Source organism: Mchenga conophoros, linkage group LG7 (genome assembly GCF_057382185.1).
Source record: "Mchenga conophoros isolate Kocher_MC1m ecotype Shallow Benthic linkage group LG7, M_conophoros_male_GT1.1, whole genome shotgun sequence".
NCBI classification, from domain to species: Eukaryota; Metazoa; Chordata; class Actinopteri; order Cichliformes; family Cichlidae; genus Mchenga; species Mchenga conophoros.
Window position 1 is genome coordinate 5,364,397 of NC_140532.1, and position 17,797 is coordinate 5,382,193.

Consider the following 17,797-nt stretch of genomic DNA (forward strand, 5'->3'; position numbering starts at 1 on the left):
GCGAGGCTGCCATATTGTGGCATCGGCCCTTCTGGCCATCACCAGTAGGCGGTAGGTGAAGTGTCTTGCCCAAGGACACCACGACCGAGACTGTCCGAGCCGGGGCTCGAACCGGCAACCTTCCGATTACAAGGCGAACGGCCAACTCTTGAGCCATGATCGCTTAACTTTAACATAGATGTTCTGATTAAAACCTCATCATCATCCTGTTTTTGTATTCAGTTATGAGAAATGACCACTGCTTAATATTTTCCCCTGTTAATAATTAAATGCAGCTTGTTGAAGTGTCCTGTTGAAATACACAAATGTTCTGTTAGCACATCACATGATATCTCTTATTTCCATTGGGGAAGTAAAGGTACAGAGACCTGTTAACTAAGTCAGCTTCTGTGCTGCTGAGTACACAGGTTGAGCAGCGATGAACTCTGGCTGCACGCTACACATGCAAATAAAACCCTGACACGAGTACAGTTGTTTTCCGTAGACTAAAGAGAACGGCAGACTTTACATAAGGCTTTAACTATGGGCATCAGTTTAGAAATTTGTTGTCAGTTTCTTGAGGCCAGAAACTTGTTTAACTTAATATTTGTGAATACTACGCCTCAATTTGGAATTCTTTCCAAAGATAAGAGACACGAAAATCTTCTCATTTCGCTCAAAACATGTTTCGTTTGATTCCTCCGGGGCTAAACTAAGAGTGCTCCTCACTCCACAGAACAAAGAAATCTAAGAGAAAGTAATTGCTAGCTTAGGTGTGATGCTGGAAAATTCCCCAGTTGGTTTAATAAAAAAATTAATAATTATATATTTTTTATTATTAATTGAAAAATTCACAAGAGTTAGTCTTTTAAAAAAAAATCCTTGCATGACTTAAAATATCAACCCTTGTTTTCACTTTTATGAGATATACTTGTGGTTCTTATGGCAAGTCTATACAGTATACATGACCACAACACAGATATGTAAAAAAGACATAAAAGCTTCTTATCGAAATCTCTGTCTGACTCTCTTCATCTGCTGGCAACTTCCATTAGAACAGTTTTCTTACATTTTACTACAACGTCCAAATATAGATATTACAATTTTAACCATTCTGTGTATTTTTTTTTAAAACTTGACTGGAGCATATGAAGCATAAGGGTCAGAGGACAAAATCGGCCTAGCAAGGACTCCAATCAGGCCCAGTGGATGACTTTGAAAAATGTGAAGGAGGGTTAAAAATGTGGATTTTTAGCTGTATTTTAACAACAAAATTTTTTTCTTTAATTTCTTACATTTTAAACCCAAACACAGATGTCTTTCATTCACCCCAGCAATATAACAAATGAGATGAAATTTTGAAATTGTAGGTTTTTAATATCCTAAGATATCTCAAGGATTTAATGTGTAATTAACCATCAGATAGAAAGGGGAGTTTCACTTTTCCGGCGCGCTAGACATCAAAGTAAGCTGCGTGAGGCCCTCGATATAAAATGACTTTGACAGTATCTACTATTTAAGGATCTACTCTTATAAATGCTTTTATAATATCTTTTATCTGTACCAACATTTAGTCCTAACTTTAACTTTCATAGAAACTTTTTTGCTTGAAGGATTGCAAATATAGCCCCTGGTCTTTTGATGAAACAGCGGTATAAACTTGGGGCCGTGTTCACAAACATTTTAAGAATCCTCTGACAGATGAAGTGGGCCTTCATCTGTCAGAGGCCTCGGGGGATGTGACTTTTCTAAGCTATGACTGTTGGGCCTTGTTTATGGGCAAAGAAAGGTCTGAAAGTCACAAGGTGTGGTCAAACCCTATGCTGCGTATGACACCTTTAAAAAGGTGTGATTACATGAACAATAAAAGAAACAAACATACAAAAAGCTTACAGCCTACAGACATACCTGTTTGCACAATTGCAACACCCACTCACATGCTGACAGTTACTTTAATTATTTGCTAACCTTATTATTATCTATTTATTGTTAAAAGGGAAAACAAGCTTTCATCACTTACATTTGTACCGTGTATCGGGAATGTAAAGTATGTATGCACATACTTGAGTAGTGGCACTTAAGATTATGTAACTGAGGCTAGTATGTTTACATACATTAGACAACTATAACCACACAATCAAATACCAGACTCCATCTCTCTCCATCCTCGTCTCCATCAGCAGTTACATGAACTACATGACATTTCCATTAAATGTGTGGTAATTATGACCATGTCTGGCAGCGCTGGGCAAAAATTAATATTAGTTACTTAGATTACACAAACATTAATTTAAAAAGTTTAAAAAAATTATTTTAAAAAGTCACAGTAAAAAAATGTAAATTCAGACACATAATCCCTCTAAAGAGAGAATGGAAAGGCAAAGTAGAAAAGGGGAAATATTGTGCTTCCCTGTAACTTTTTTTGCATACAGATATTTTCCATTAGTGGAACTTAATCTGTCCACCGTAGCTATGTCTAGTGTCAGTTTTGGTTTAACTACTGATTGAACCATATGAGGTATCTGAACCCACTAATGCTGAAATATCTATGGGTAGCCTCGGTAAAAGCGGGCTGTATGTTTGTTAACAAACTTTATTGTAATGTCATTGTATGGGCCTACATTTTTTGGGGGGAGGGGCTTAAAATATATAATATGCAATCATTTGTTATTAATTTAATTTATAACTATAACAGAAATAATGGAAGTAAAAGAGATTCAAAATAGGTTTAGGTGGTGTGCTCCATATAGACTGCATCTGAGGTCATAGTCTGGCACACATCCATTAATGAACCAGGAAAAGTATAATACTTTGCATGTGTATATGGTTGTGTGCATCATTTCTTTGTCCTCCCCATGTCCTGCATCTGCGTCTCTCACTCTCTTTCTTGGCTTGCTTACCAGAGAATTGTGGCATTACTATTAGTTAGAAATGTCTTGGAACAAGGAAATGTGATGTTTTTTAACACTCTAAAAGAACTGGCTCGTCTGTGGTTGTGGACATTGCGTGAGGAGCGCTGTCTTTCCGGCAAGCTGCAAGCCTTATGCCTGAAATGTGGGTGACGTTTGATGACGCGCGGTATCTCAATGACGTCTGATAAGTTTCTTTCTCCTGATGCATCCTGCTGGCTTTATACAAATTAGAAAGCCTTCCAGTGTTTTGAGTCCCATTACTGGTCTAAAGTGCAAAAGTCACAAATCAAACCCTCCTTTGTAGAATGGTGCACCCTCCACCCACTCCCAGGCCCCTTCATCTGCATCAAGACTGTCCAGTTTCAAATTGACATCCCCAGACCTTCTGCATTCAGCCAGCACTGCGAGTCGAAGTGCAGCTTGTACAATTTGAATTACAAAGAGTCACAGTTCCCCGTCCATGTAAATGAGACACAGGCTCCTCTCCGAGCCTGAAAGGCCTTATTGTCAGCAGATAACTATCTTTTTATCATTGGCATTTGAGCAAGTTATAACTAAACAAGGCTGTCGGAGGACAAAAATATGATTATTTTGCTGTTGTTTAATTTTTGCATCATAATGTCTTTCCAGAAAAGTGATTAAAATCAAAATACTATACAGCTGCCTACGTCAGTCAGTTAAGGCTGTTCATCAGCATCATGGGTGGTAAAATGTATAGCATTTATAATCTCACATAACTAAATATTCTATTTCGGTAACAATTCTCTAAAGAGTTCAATAAGTCAGTCAGTTACTCAACTACTGTTGGTAAGATTGGTATAAAAACGTGCATAGACTGGTTTGCCCATTAAACAGGTTAAAAAGGCTTGTTAAGTGATAACTGCTGACCACAAAAGGAGACTTTTGCTAATAAAATAAACCGCAGAAAGTGTTGCTTTACACCCAATGTTTCACTTTCACACATTTCAAATATCAAACTGCTCACACACACTGGTGTGATGAGTGTAACGCACTGGCCCTCTGTGCCCAGCATTTTGTGGGTGTGGGTATGTATGCATTCATGCACTGTTGCATTACGAGGAAGCTCTTAACGGTAAGAGCATTGTGCTCAGATGGGTATCTGCAGCTGGCAGCTCCACACTTGGCAGAGGGCAGCACAGTGCTGGGGACCGTAAATGCTACGTAACTCATTTCCGTATATTCTGATGTGGCTTCTGATAGGAGCTGCTAAACAGCGGTGTGGGAGGCTGGTACCTGGAGACAAACACCACTGATAGCAAAAGACAGCAGCTAATTTTAGACGCAGCATTCAGCATTATTTTATGATTCATCGTCCTATATTGTCTGAAAGGATCATAGTTATGTAGGAAAAGAATAGAATAAGCAGCGCATCAGATGTTGTTACTTGTTGAGCTATGTTGTGGGCCCAGTTCACACATGATATGATATCTCACTTTATATTATTAGGCAAGTAGTGTGGTTATCAGTTCCCCTGACATGAGCTATAGAGTGTTACATTTGTTCGTCATTTATATCAACGAAATTTGATGGATCATGATCTTTATTATAAACGTTTAACTTGTGGTTTTATATAGGGTTAAATGAAGTATCTCGCAGTCTTAAAGAAGAGCAGTGTTGATCACTAAAGGTATGTTGTGCTTTGGATGTTGGTGAACTTACAGCTTTGCTGAATTAACAGCAAACGTTCAGGGTTAGCAGGCAAAATTAGTCACTCGTATGTATGGTGATAATCTGAATTATTTTTATGGTGATTGCAAAATATGTATCCCAAGGATGAAAAAATAAAAGTTTAATATATGACTTAATTTTTTAACTTTTTAATCTTTATATTGTTTTAGTGTACACTGAGGGCCATGGCAGCATTGCAATGTCAAATTCCTGTGTATGACTGTACATATGGGCACTGACAATAAAGCTGACTTTGACTTTTGACAAAGCTATTAGTCGACACAAGTAAGTGATGTTTTGGCAACAGCAGCGCTTTAAGTAGACACGGTGAAGTTTTGATTTATTGGCTCTAGACCTTTGCATGACTAAACAGGCTGTAGGTATGAAGTAAAGCCAAATGCCTGACCTCCCTTAATATGGTCTAAATGTCTTATCAGGCATCTCTGGGTGGGCTCAGGAAGTTACATTAGAACAGAAACAATGAGCAGGTCACTCATATGCAGGCAATGACCTTTTAAATAGAGAACAGTCTGCCAACTTATTGCTAGAGAAAAATAGCAGCTTGAACAAAACTTGTCCACGTCATGCTGTACTTTAATGTTTGTATCACAAAAAAACTGCTAATATCACAATCCACTAACACACTATATACACACAGAGGTTTTAAATTACTCTGGATAATCAGACCTCTACTCAGGTTCAGGTTAAGAGGTGCTATAAAAGGAAATACCAGATCACACTCAAACCTATTAATCAATAACAATGGTAAATGGATGCACTTTGTCTCACCTTACCAGACACAACAAACCAAGGTATTGGGAGCTACAGGTCAAGTTCAGTCACATAAGAAGAAGATTCAAGTATTACCCACATATTATTTTACACTCTGGGATAAAGAAAAAATCTGATCTCACAGAATTATATGAAATGACCACAATATATTTATTATTGCCAATTGTGGTCAACAGGTCAAAGTAATTTATTGACTGGCTGTAATCATGCGATTGGACGTCTTTTATAGGACAGAATTCAGAAAGAGATCAGTTTAAGGTAGGTTTTAATTTGTGTCCAATTTTTAATATAATAGGGCAAGCATTGCTTGGCTTACTTGCTCTATAGTAAGTCTTAACTCACACATACTGTTAGGACTACATAATCAGAGCACGTGTTAAGTACCAAGAAGTTAGCATACCCCTGCCTGTGATAAATAATAATACAGTTAAGGACAGGAGATATCAAATAAAGAAAAAAGAATTTTAAAAGAAAGAATAAAGTGAAGGATCACTTTCTAAAAAACTGATAAAACACAAGAGTGGAAAAGGTCAAACAGAGAAGGAGCAAAATCAGAGGAAACTATCAATATTTAATTTGTTCCTTGTCAATCGAAACACCTAATACTAATCTTCAACACACACAGACCTGCACACATAATCGTTAGAGTCAGATAACGTGATTTTGCAGAATTTACAGCTGGAGAGGAATCTACTTTCTCCACTCAGCAGGTCAGCAAGGGCACAAGACCCATTTTTAATAGTTTGTGTAATTTGAGAAGTAGAAACAAAGTATTGTGCAGTATTATGTAAAGTAGTGAAGTATTATGAGCGTATAGTGTTAAAGGCTGATTCTTGAACAAACAGCTTTAGAGGTCATTTCTTATTATGCAGGAAGGAACTCGGACATTATCAGGAGGTACAAGGAATCATAAGGAATCAGAACGTGGTAGGGCGTGTTTAGGGGTGATGTAATGTTTACACAGTGGTCAGTACAGCCATTTCCTCCTCCTCCTGCAGAACGGCCCAGTCAAAGGGCCTAGATAGTGTACATGGTGAAAGGGTCATTGCCACATGGAGAACTACAAGAAGAAACTGAAGATTGTTTCAAACAGCAGTCTGTCGTCGCACTGGAGTTGTTTAAAAACGCCCATCAAATGTAATATGAGTAGGATAAAAGACTTAAACAGCAAATTTACTGTTTCTGCACAACAGTTCTCTAACACTTTTCACATAGAAGAGCCACAAATAATACCAACAATGAAAAACAAACCTGAGATGGGTGGAGTCGCTGTGGATTCAAAAGGAAAATGAACCATTTCTTGGGCACTATTTCCCAAACGGGACTTGGAGCTTTGGTTATTTTTGCTCTCTGAGTCAGTGTCAAGGCATAATTGCTTAAGATGATGCTTTGTTTATTTACTCAAGAGAAAATAAGTGATTCTTAGGAAGAGGGCCAAGGGAAATACAACTCCAGGGAGTCATAGCTTAGAAAAGTCACATCCCCCGAGGTCAGCTTTGCATGAAAACGTGAGATTGTCATAGTATTAAGATGCAGCTCTTACACAATGGTATGTGACCTTTACCATATTCTTCTGATGCTGGAAGAAGTTCAGTTTTTCGTTTTCGTTTTACTTAACACAGTTTAACATGTGTTTACTACATTTACTTACTGTACCAGGGCATTGAAAACATATTTTAAAGTACAAACCGCCTATTCAAAAGTACTTCTTAATATTTGTATTACCACAAAGTCCTATTTGTAGCATCTCTGGTGTCCATCTAAAACAGCTGAAGGGCTTTCACCCACTATTATAAAACTCTACGTGTTCCATTTTCTTAAGGGCCTCTTCCTTCTCTTCCATGTCTTTTTTTAAAAGTGAACTTTTTTGGGTTACTAACATTAAAAACTTGGTTTTTAACATGAGCTCCAAGTGGGACATTTAGTCAGTAATCCCCACCCCTCAACAGCACCATGGTAACATGCCAAATTCAAATAATCTTATCTAAATCTAATTCATAAAGCCATTTAAACTCAAATTTGTTCTAAGATCATTTTTAAGGTGATCTGTTAATGTGTAACTTTGGTGACCCCCAGTGGCATTATGAAGTACATCCAGAGAATGCAGACTTTAGAGATTCTTCATGGCGTCCTAACATGTAGTATGGCTGAAAAAGAAACATTTCAGTATAAACTTAAAGTCATGGCAATTGTACAGAAAGATACAAAGTTAAAAGACTCTCAGTGTTGGCACAAGATCACTGTTTATCTAAAGAGTTTATCTAAACAGGTTGTCCAAACCCAACCCCAACATTAGCATGGTGTGGAATGCTTTTCTATTACTAACAAACTACCTGTGGTGGAAAAATGTCACTAAATTAGAGATGCTTAAAACATTAACACTCTCTCAGAGTGTTTGTCCTGTTAGGCAGAAACAGCAGAAGTGTAGTCATGCACATATATATACTTCCTCATACACTCTGTTCTTCCTGTTAAAGTGCAAAATCCACCCAGCTTACTTGAGTTTTCATTTCACACTACATGACCTAGTGTAGTGGTTGGTTGGGTAGTTAGTCTTTGGGTTTAGGTCAAAAAGAAAATAGTTGCAGCTTTAAAATATTGTTTACTGAGCATTGTAAAAAAAAAAAAAAACTAAATAAAAGAACATCAGACAAGTCAGGCTTTACTGAATGTTTATATATTAGATCCTGGGGGGAGACACAAATCCTTTTTAGGGTGCGCCAGAAGGCCATCTGGCGTAAAAATCAAACATCCACATGTGGCGACCCTTTGTGAATAAGGGAGCAGCCAAAAGTAGCTTTAATAATACGTTAACACCCTCCATCTGATCGTGAGGCTTTTGAAACCTTTAACTTTGACGTCAGTGTGCGAAACCTTTGTTCTTCAGAAACAAGAACACTAGCAAAGAGGACTGAAAAGGGGCAGGGTCACTGTGAATAGAAAAGGAAACGGTAATGGGTGGGTTGCTCATGTGTATCGGCAGGTGAATGGGGCGACTTTGAAAACTGGGATGGATTTTTTTAAGATTCCTAGTCTGATGATTTTCAATTGTTTGACCCATTATTAGCATACTATGATTCAATATTTACAAATTTAAGAAAGAGAGAAGTATATATATATTAAGTCGTGGCTAATAAAATAAAAATGTGCACTTAACTAGCAATTTATGAGAATGTAAAATACAACTTTTGACACTAAGGACTGACTGAGTCTGATGGACATAGTCAAGACAGAAAATGTTTAAAATATTAATAATTTTGCAAACGCTGCAAATTAGTCTCAACAGATCTGGTGGTTTGTTGTCACCAAAGCTGAATAAAGTTTTTCAGAAGGTGCAATATTCAGAAAAATTTGCAACTAACACATTGTTTACAGTGGCTTGCAAAAGTATTCGGCCCCCCTGAGCTTTTCCATATTTTGTCACATTACAGCCACAAACATGAATCAATTTTATTGGAATTCCACGTGAAAGACCAACACAAAGTGGTGCACACGTGAGAAGTGGAACGAAAATCATACATGATTCCAAAAACTTTTTATAAATAAATCACTGCAAAGTGGGGTGTGTGTAATTATTCAGCCCCCTGAGTCAATACTTTGTAGAACCACCTTTTGCTGCAATTCCAGCTGCCAGTCTTTTAGGGTCTGTCTCTACCAGCTTTGCACATCTACAGACTGAAATCCTTGCCCTTTCTTCTTTGCAAAGCAGCGGCCACACATAACGTTTTGTATTTTGGCTAAAAAGTTCCATTTTGGTCTCATCTGACCAGAGCACCTTCTTCACATGTTTGCTGTGTCCCCCACATGGCTTGTGGCAAACTGCAAACGGGACTTCATATGGTTTTCTGTTAACAATGGCTTTCTTCTTGCCACTCTTCCATAAAGACCAACGTTGTGCAGTGCACGACTAATAGTTGTCCTATGGACAGATTCCCCCACCTGAGCTGTAGAGCTCTGCAGCTCGTCCAGAGTCACCATGGGCCTCTTGGCTGCATTTCTGATCAGCGCTCTCCTTGTTCAGCCTGTGAGTTTAGGAGGACGGCCTTGTCTTGGTAGGTTTACAGTTGTGCCATACTCCTTCCATTTCTGAATGATCGCTTGAACAGTGCTCCGTGGGATGTTCAAGGCTTGGGAAATCTTTTTGAGGCCTAAGCCTGCTTTAAATTTCTCAGTAACTTTATCCCTGACCTGTGTGGTGTGTTCTTTGGACTTCATGTTGTTGTTGCTCCCAATATTCTCTTAGACAACCTCCGAGGCCGTCACAGAGCAGCTGTATTTGTACTGACATTAGATTACACACAGGTGCACTCTATTTAGTCATTAGCACTCATCAGGCAATGTCTATGGGCAACTGACTGCACTCAGACCAAAGGGGGCTGAATAATTACGCACACCCCACTTTGCAGTTATTTATTTGTAAAAAAAAATGTTTGGAATCATGTATGATTTTTGTTCCACTTCTCACGTGTGCACCACTTTGTGTTGGTCTTTCACGTGGAATTCCAATAAAATTGATTCATGTTTGTGGCTGTAATGTGGCAAAATGTGGAAAAGTTCAAGGGGGGCAAATAGTTTTGCAACCCACTGTACAATATTAGAGAAGTGAGTTCTCCAAACTTAAAATATTTTATTTACCAAGAATACCACAAGGATGAAAATGTCATGGTATCACAAAGGGATTTGGAATTTTAAAAATAAAGGGATTTGATTGGTTTTAACATTGTAACAGTCACTGAATTTGTGTACGTTAACCCATCTTTTTAATGTGATGTCTTTTCTAAAATAAAACCTAAATATTTATCTTGTGTTATATGATAAACATTTACAAGGATGTTTATCAGTTTTATGGCACAACTGCTTTTTTGAATAAATAAGGAAATACTCACACAGATGCATTTCTAATTTAGATGATAGGTAGTAAAGAAATATCGTTGTATGTTGAAGAGACAGACAGTCAAACGCTAAACTGTCATTTGCCTCTCACTTTGTTTGTGATCTAATCATTTTTTTAGTTACCCACTTTGCTACTATAAATGTACTTTTACATGTGACTTGTGGCTACAGTTAGTAAATATTTCAACAAACCTTTACTATCATATCATAAAACCACAAAGATTCACCTCATAATTCTGTGGCAGATGCAATAAAATACTTGCTGAAATGATTTGCAGCGACCATGACTGTCGTTTACAATTATGAAAGAACCTTATTCTGAGCCTGAGTTGCCTCTAATGCATCTATCGGGGTGTGAGTTTGTGCGTGAATGGTTTAGAAAAGTGCTTGTATAAATGTGTGTATGATCGGCTGAACAAAGCTTGTAGTTTAAAGAAAGACCTGTGATCAGGTTATATGTCTTTAGAACGTGTTTATCTTCGTGAAGATTCCCTCTGGGATTAATAAAGTCTCTCTGGTTAAGTCTGTCTGGTTTTAAATTGTTCTGTAAAACATGTAGCATTTTGCCAGCATTTTACTGAGTATCTGGAACTTGGAAATGAGTAGTTTCAATTTTCTCCTGTGTGTTTTATCAGGCCACTTCATTCTCAAATAATCAAGTTTGGAGTCAGTCAGCATTTTAAGTTGTTCAAGTGACCAAGAACCAAAGATCATGAGACAGCTGTGCTCATTATTGGACTGAATGTAAAAAAGGGTCACGATCGGTGAAAACAGAAAGAAACTGTTATGATTTTTTTGCAGGGTAAATATTCACATAGTGAAGAAAAACCTAAAAGCAAATAGGTTCATTGTGCAGTCAAGAACAATATATTCACAAATCAAACCATATAAACAGACGTCAAACAAAAAACAAATCTAAAGCCTCTTTAACTGAAAAAAAAACATATTTCCTCTGCTTTCAGCATCTGAATGTTTAAATTAGTAAGTTTACTAGTGTAGTTCATAACTAGGTTAGAACAATATCATTTCATTGCATTATGGCTTCCAAAATTGTCACTAGTTGACTGAAAAACTTGCTAAACTGAACACTAAAACATTGTGCTTTAAGGTCTGTTCCGCCATTATTAGAAGTTAATAATTGGCCATATCTGTGAGCCTTGTGAGGGAGACAATGATGCAGGTTTGAGCTATGATGCCATGAGTTTAATATTTAGCTGAGTGGGAAACAGTTTGAAAGGTAACATATCAGCAAGTAACTGTGAGCTATTTAAATTTTGGCTAATAAGTAATGTGGAATCAAAGCTTGGTATTTGGCTCGATACCAGGATACAGATGAAATACAAAGCTGACGTGCATGTTGTATTTATATATGCTGTGAGCAGCTTTACTTTATCCCCGAGGAATCAGATATCATCATGAAATCCAAGGAGGAGGAAGAACAATATTCAGAACAGCAGTTCCCCACATTTCTTCGTACCTTCAAGGCTGTTGAAGGATTAGAGATGGTTAGTTATTAGCGGAGTCTACTTCCTTGTTTGTACTAACTAGCACAAAATCGTGTTCTTTTCAGCTGTTACAGTGAAACTTTATCACACGCTACTGAGCTTTTGTGTGTTTTTTTTTAACCATCAAAATAGAAAATGTGATACCTAAACAGATCTGTGTGTAAACATTTTGAGGTTTCTAATTTAATTTCTGGTTCCTGAACACTTACACATTATGTGTAGGAAAATGTACAGATGAAATAATTCCCCACATGAGTGTGATTTGCAAGGAATTCTGGTCGAGAAACAGCTTGACGCTGCCATCAGGTCAAATCATGTTTTGGCTGGTTTGACCTGATAGCAGGTTCACTCTCCTTTCACGCAGAAGGAACAAAAAAATCCTGCATACACATCCAGCTTTGAATTTCAGCAGTGACCTGTGACATCGAACAGCTGGTTGGTTTTGATGCTTTGAATCTGTTCAAAACTAAATGCTGACCTCTGCTGGTGTAAAAATGATTTACCTTGTTTTTTTCTGTGTTAATCTCTGCAGAGCACCCAAGCACAAAATATCTGTAAGTACTGGTTCCTCATTTATTCATGTGCTCTCTGTTTAATATTTTGACTTTTTATAGCTCAAAACTGAAGTTTTGTGAATTTCTCACTGTTGTCTTGAATGTCTTGGTTTTCTTGTTCTTCTTTTTAGCAAATTGTGCAACAGGAACCTTAAATATAACAACCACCACAACAACAGCAGATGTCAAATTTCAACTTGACTCAAACTGCAGCTTAACAGTTGGCGGTAATATGTCTGAAAAAGGTTTAATAACTGGTCTGACTCCTGGAGCTGTCTATCACATTGTCTTAAACTGTTCAGGCTCCTGCAATGTGTCAAACATCGCAACAAGTAAGTCATTTTATTTTTCTTAAATATATAAACTAATGATTCTGTGAGTTGGATGATAGTGATGTTAATATTAGTTTATAACCAATAATGAGAATATGATGAACTGATTTGTTTCCTGTTGACGTATCTCTAATTCACAGAGCCAGAAACGGTCAGTTTAACAGTCACTGATATCACAACATCCTCTATGTTTGTGAGCTGGACTAAACCAGTGGGAAACAGCTCCTTCTATAAAGTACAGTGGACAGATGGAGGAACAAGTGCCCCTGTAACTGTCAGTGACACGTTTAAGATCATTACTAACCTGACTGCTGGTGTCCAGTATGAAATAAATGTCACTGCAGTGGCAGATGATAATCATACTGAAGGACAGAGTGCTACTGTCACCAACTACACAAGTAAGCGAGCATTTACATGTTTTCATACTGTGAATTAGTGACTGTCTGCTGAGAATATCTGGTAAAATAAGGAGTCTTCTATCATCATAAGATAAGTTAAATTGAAAGGAAAGTAGAAGAAGAAATCCAGATGTAGAAGAAGAAGCCCTTTGAAGTGAGAAGGTTGGATCTCTCACCGATGTGTCCTCATATAACAGCTGTAGTTGTGCTCGCTCTGTGTTTGAGTAACAGCTCCAATAATGGTTTGCATTTCTTTTGTACGTCTAGTTTAGATCTTCCTCTGAACTTCCAGCTGCATGAAATGTTACAGGGTCAGCATGTTGCTGCTCGTGTGTTTTTACTGTAACTTTGAGACAGAGAAGACTTGAGCCAATATTTTAATTGTTACCCATGTAGTGACTTCTACCTTACAGAGCCTGAAGTAGTCAGATTACTCAGTGTTACTGCTTTCACAACGTCCTCTGTATCACTGAAGTGGACTGAAGCAGAGGGAAACAGCTGCTTCTATCTTGTAGAGTGGACAGATAGACATTTAAATGAGAATCACAGTGTGAATAACACATAAATAACCATCAGTGCACTAACTGCCTGTATGCAGTACAGATTTAGAGTTTCTGCAGTGGCTGGTGATGAGCAAACTACGGGAGCTGCAGAGTTAATTTCACTGTATACAAACAGGATGTGCAGGAATTCCCATGCATTTTTTGCTCAAATAAATTCTACAATGAATTAATGATTCAGTCTAAAAAATGATCAATCTGTCTCTATTAGTGTTGTATGTAACACAGGCCTTTAAGGTGGCAGATGGTTGCCACTACCTGAGCCTGTTTCTGCTGGAGGTTTCTTCCTGTTAAAAGGGAGTTTTACCTCCCTACAGTCGCCAAGTGCACAAAGGAGGCTGTTTGATTGTTGCCGTTTTCTCTCTTTTAGTGTAGGGTCTTTACTAAAGTGCTTTGAGCTAACTAATTTGGCTCTATTTAAAGAAGATAAAATTGAATAGAATTGACTTCTCATGCAATTACCCTCTACTCACAGAGCCTAAATTAGTCAGGGATCTCATTGTCACTGAAACGAAAAACTATGAGAGCTGCAGAGTTAATTTTACTGTATACACATAAGATATGCAGGAATTCAACATCTGAATGAATTTGTAATCAGTGTTTTTCAAATGCTGTCCCTTAGGTGTTCTTTACTAAATTTGCTTCATATTTGATGGTGTCATTTTCTAATTTTAAAATATATTTGTCAGTTTTCGTGTTTTTGCATCTTCCTCTCTGTAACACACAGAACCTGAAAAAGTGAATGATCTTACTGTCAGTGAAACCAGGACGTCCTCTATATTTCTGAACTGGACTGAGCCACAGGGTCAAAGGTCATTCTATAGAGTAGAGTGGACAGATGGAACAATAAACATGAATAAGACTGTGACTGAAACTAAAGTAAATGTCACTGAGCTGACTCCTGGAGTGAACTACACTTTCACTGTCACAGCAGTGGCTGGAGATAACAGTACACAAAGTGACGTAGCAACACTTTCTCAATACACAAGTAAGATGAAGAGTATGACCATTTCTGATCTGGGGTCTCGTGCTCTGTACTGTGTCACTGTTTCATTTTATCTTGTAGTTTATTATTTGTCAACTTTTTAGGATAGTTTTTTTTCTAGTGAAGCAGTTACTTCAAAAATTATAGAAATTATTGTGACTTGAAAGACTTCAAATCTAAAAACACTTTTTATTCATGTGTGACATGGGTTTTTTGTTAAAAAGAATTTTATGATTTATTCACATATCCTCTCAGGTCTTTCTTAATTCAGTCCTCTTGGTTCTTACCTGTTGCAGTCACTGCTTATTGTTCTTGGCTCAGCAGTTCTTTTGTTTTCTTGTTCCTCCTCATGTACTCTCCACTCATAGAGCCTGAAGTAGTCACGAGTCTCTCTGTTGTTAACGTCACAACATCGGCAATTTCTGTGAGCTGGACTAAACCAGTGGGAAACAGCTTCTTCTATAAAGTACAGTGGACAAACTTCTCTGTAAATGTCAGTGACACGTTTAAGATCATTACTAACCTGACTGCTGGTGTCCAGTATGAAATAAATGTCACTGCAGTGGCTGGTGATGGTTCTACTAAAGGACAGAGTGCTACTGTCACCAACTACACAAGTAAGCGAGCATTTACATGTTTTCATACTGTGAATTAGTGACTGTCTGCTGAGAATATCTGGTAAAATAAGGAGTCTTCTATCATCATAAGATAAGTTAAATTGAAAGGAAAGTAGAAGAAGAAATCCAGATGTAGAAGAAGAAGCCCTTTGAAGTGAGAAGGTTGGATCTCTCACCGATGTGTCCTCATATAACAGCTGTAGTTGTGCTCACTCTGTGTTTGAGTAACAGCTCCAATAATGGTTTGCATTTCTTTTGTACGTCTAGTTTAGATCTTCCTCTGAACTTCCAGCTGCATGAAATGTTACAGGGTCAGCATGTTGCTGCTCGTGTGTTTTTACTGTAACTTTGAGACGGAGAAGACTTGAGCCAATATTTTAATTGTTACCCATGTAGTGACTTCTCCCTTACAGAGCCTGAAGTAGTCAGATTACTCAGTGTTACTGCTTTCACAACGTCCTCTGTATCACTGAAGTGGACTGAAGCAGAGGGAAACAGCTGCTTCTATCTTGTAGAGTGGACAGATAGACATTTAAATGAGAATCACAGTGTGAATAACACATAAATAACCATCAGTGCACTAACTGCCTGTATGCAGTACAGATTTAGAGTTTCTGCAGTGGCTGGTGATGAGCAAACTACGGGAGCTGCAGAGTTAATTTCACTGTATACAAACAGGATGTGCAGGAATTCCCATGCATTTTTTGCTCAAATAAATTCTACAATGAATTAATGATTCAGTCTAAAAAATGATCAATCTGTCTCTATTAGTGTTGTATGTAACACAGGCCTTTAAGGTGGCAGATGGTTGCCACTACCTGAGCCTGATTCTGCTGGAGGTTTCTTCCTGTTAAAAGGGAGTTTTACCTCCCTACAGTCGCCAAGTGCACAAAGGAGGCTGTTTGATTGTTGCCATTTTCTCTCTTTTAGTGTAGGGTCTTTACTAAAGTGCTTTGAGCTAACTAATTTGGCTCTATTTAAAGAAGATAAAATTGAATAGAATTGACTTCTCATGCAATTACCCTCTACTCACAGAGCCTAAATTAGTCAGGGATCTCATTGTCACTGAAATGAAAAACTATGAGAGCTGCAGAGTTAATTTTACTGTATACACATAAGATATGCAGGAATTCAACATCTGAATGAATTTGATATCAATGTTTTTCAAATGCTGTCCCTTAGGTGTTCTTTACTAAATTTGCTTCATATTTGATGGTGTCATTTTCTAATTTTAAAATATATTTATGTCAGTTTTCGTGTTTTTGCATCTTCCTCTCTGTAACACACAGAACCTGAAAAAGTGAATGATCTTACTGTCAGTGAAACCAGGACGTCCTCTATATTTCTGAACTGGACTGAGCCACAGGGTCAAAGGTCATTCTATAGAGTAGAGTGGACAGATGGAACAATAAACATGAATAAGACTGTGACTGAAACTAAAGTAAATGTCACTGAGCTGACTCCTGGAGTGAACTACACTTTCACTGTCACAGCAGTGGCTGGAGATAACAGTACACAAAGTGACGTAGCAACACTTTCTCAATACACAAGTAAGATGAAGAGTATGACCATTTCTGATCTGGGGTCTCGTGCTCTGTACTGTGTCACTGTTTCATTTTTTATCTTGTAGTTTATTATTTGTCAACTTTTTAGGACAGTTTTTTTTTTCTAGTGAAGCAGTTACTTCAAAAATTAATGAAATCCTTTTTACAGGAAGACTTCAAATCTAAAAGCACTTTTTGTCCATGAGTGACAAGTTTGTTTGTTTTTTACCAAATTAAGTTTTTGATTTATTCACATATCCTCTCAGGTCTTTCTTAATTCAGTCCTCTTGGTTCTTACCTGTTGCAGTCACTGCTTATTGTTCTTGGCTCAGCAGTTCTTTTGTTTTCTTGTTCCTCCTCATGTACTCTCCACTCATAGAGTCTGAAGTAGTCATGAGTCTCTCTGCTGTTAACGTCACAACATCGTCAATTTTTGTGAGCTGGACTAAACCAGTGGGAAACAGCTTCTTCTATAAAGTACAGTGGACAAACTCCTCTGTAAATGTCAATGAGACATTTTATAATATTATTAACCTGACTGCTGGTGTCCAGTATGAAATAAATGTCACTGCAGTGGCTGGTGATGGTTCTACTAAAGGACAGAGTGCTACTGTCACCAACTACACAAGTAAGCGAGCATTTACATGTTTTCATACTGTGAATTAGTGACTGTCTGCTGAGAATATCTGGTAAAATAAGGAGTCTTCTATCATCATAAGATAAGTTAAATTGAAAGGAAAGTAGAAGAAGAAATCCAGATGTAGAAGAAGAAGCCCTTTGAAGTGAGAAGGTTGGATCTCTCACCGATGTGTCCTCATATAACAGCTGTAGTTGTGCTCACTCTGTGTTTGAGTAACAGCTCCAATAATGGTTTGCATTTCTTTTGTACGTCTAGTTTAGATCTTCCTCTGAACTTCCAGCTGCATGAAATGTTACAGGGTCAGCATGTTGCTGCTCGTGTGTTTTTACTGTAACTTTGAGACGGAGAAGACTTGAGCTGATATTTTAATTGTTACCCATGTAGTGACTTCTCCCTT

At 37.7% G+C, this 17,797-nt stretch overlaps 1 pseudogene across 1 annotated transcript in view; it reads left to right on the forward strand.

Moving 5' to 3' along the window:
- The window catches only part of ptprjb.2 (protein tyrosine phosphatase receptor type Jb, tandem duplicate 2), a 53,621-nt pseudogene that overhangs the window by 8,183 nt on the left and 27,641 nt on the right, over positions 1-17,797 (forward strand). The window contains exons 5-11 of the transcript XR_014893258.1: positions 12,303-12,324; positions 12,456-12,656; positions 12,797-13,054; positions 14,342-14,602; positions 14,968-15,216; positions 16,506-16,817; positions 17,068-17,388. The product of XR_014893258.1 is annotated as a protein tyrosine phosphatase receptor type Jb, tandem duplicate 2 (transcript). The remainder of the gene's footprint in view (positions 1-12,302; positions 12,325-12,455; positions 12,657-12,796; positions 13,055-14,341; positions 14,603-14,967; positions 15,217-16,505; positions 16,818-17,067; positions 17,389-17,797) is intronic.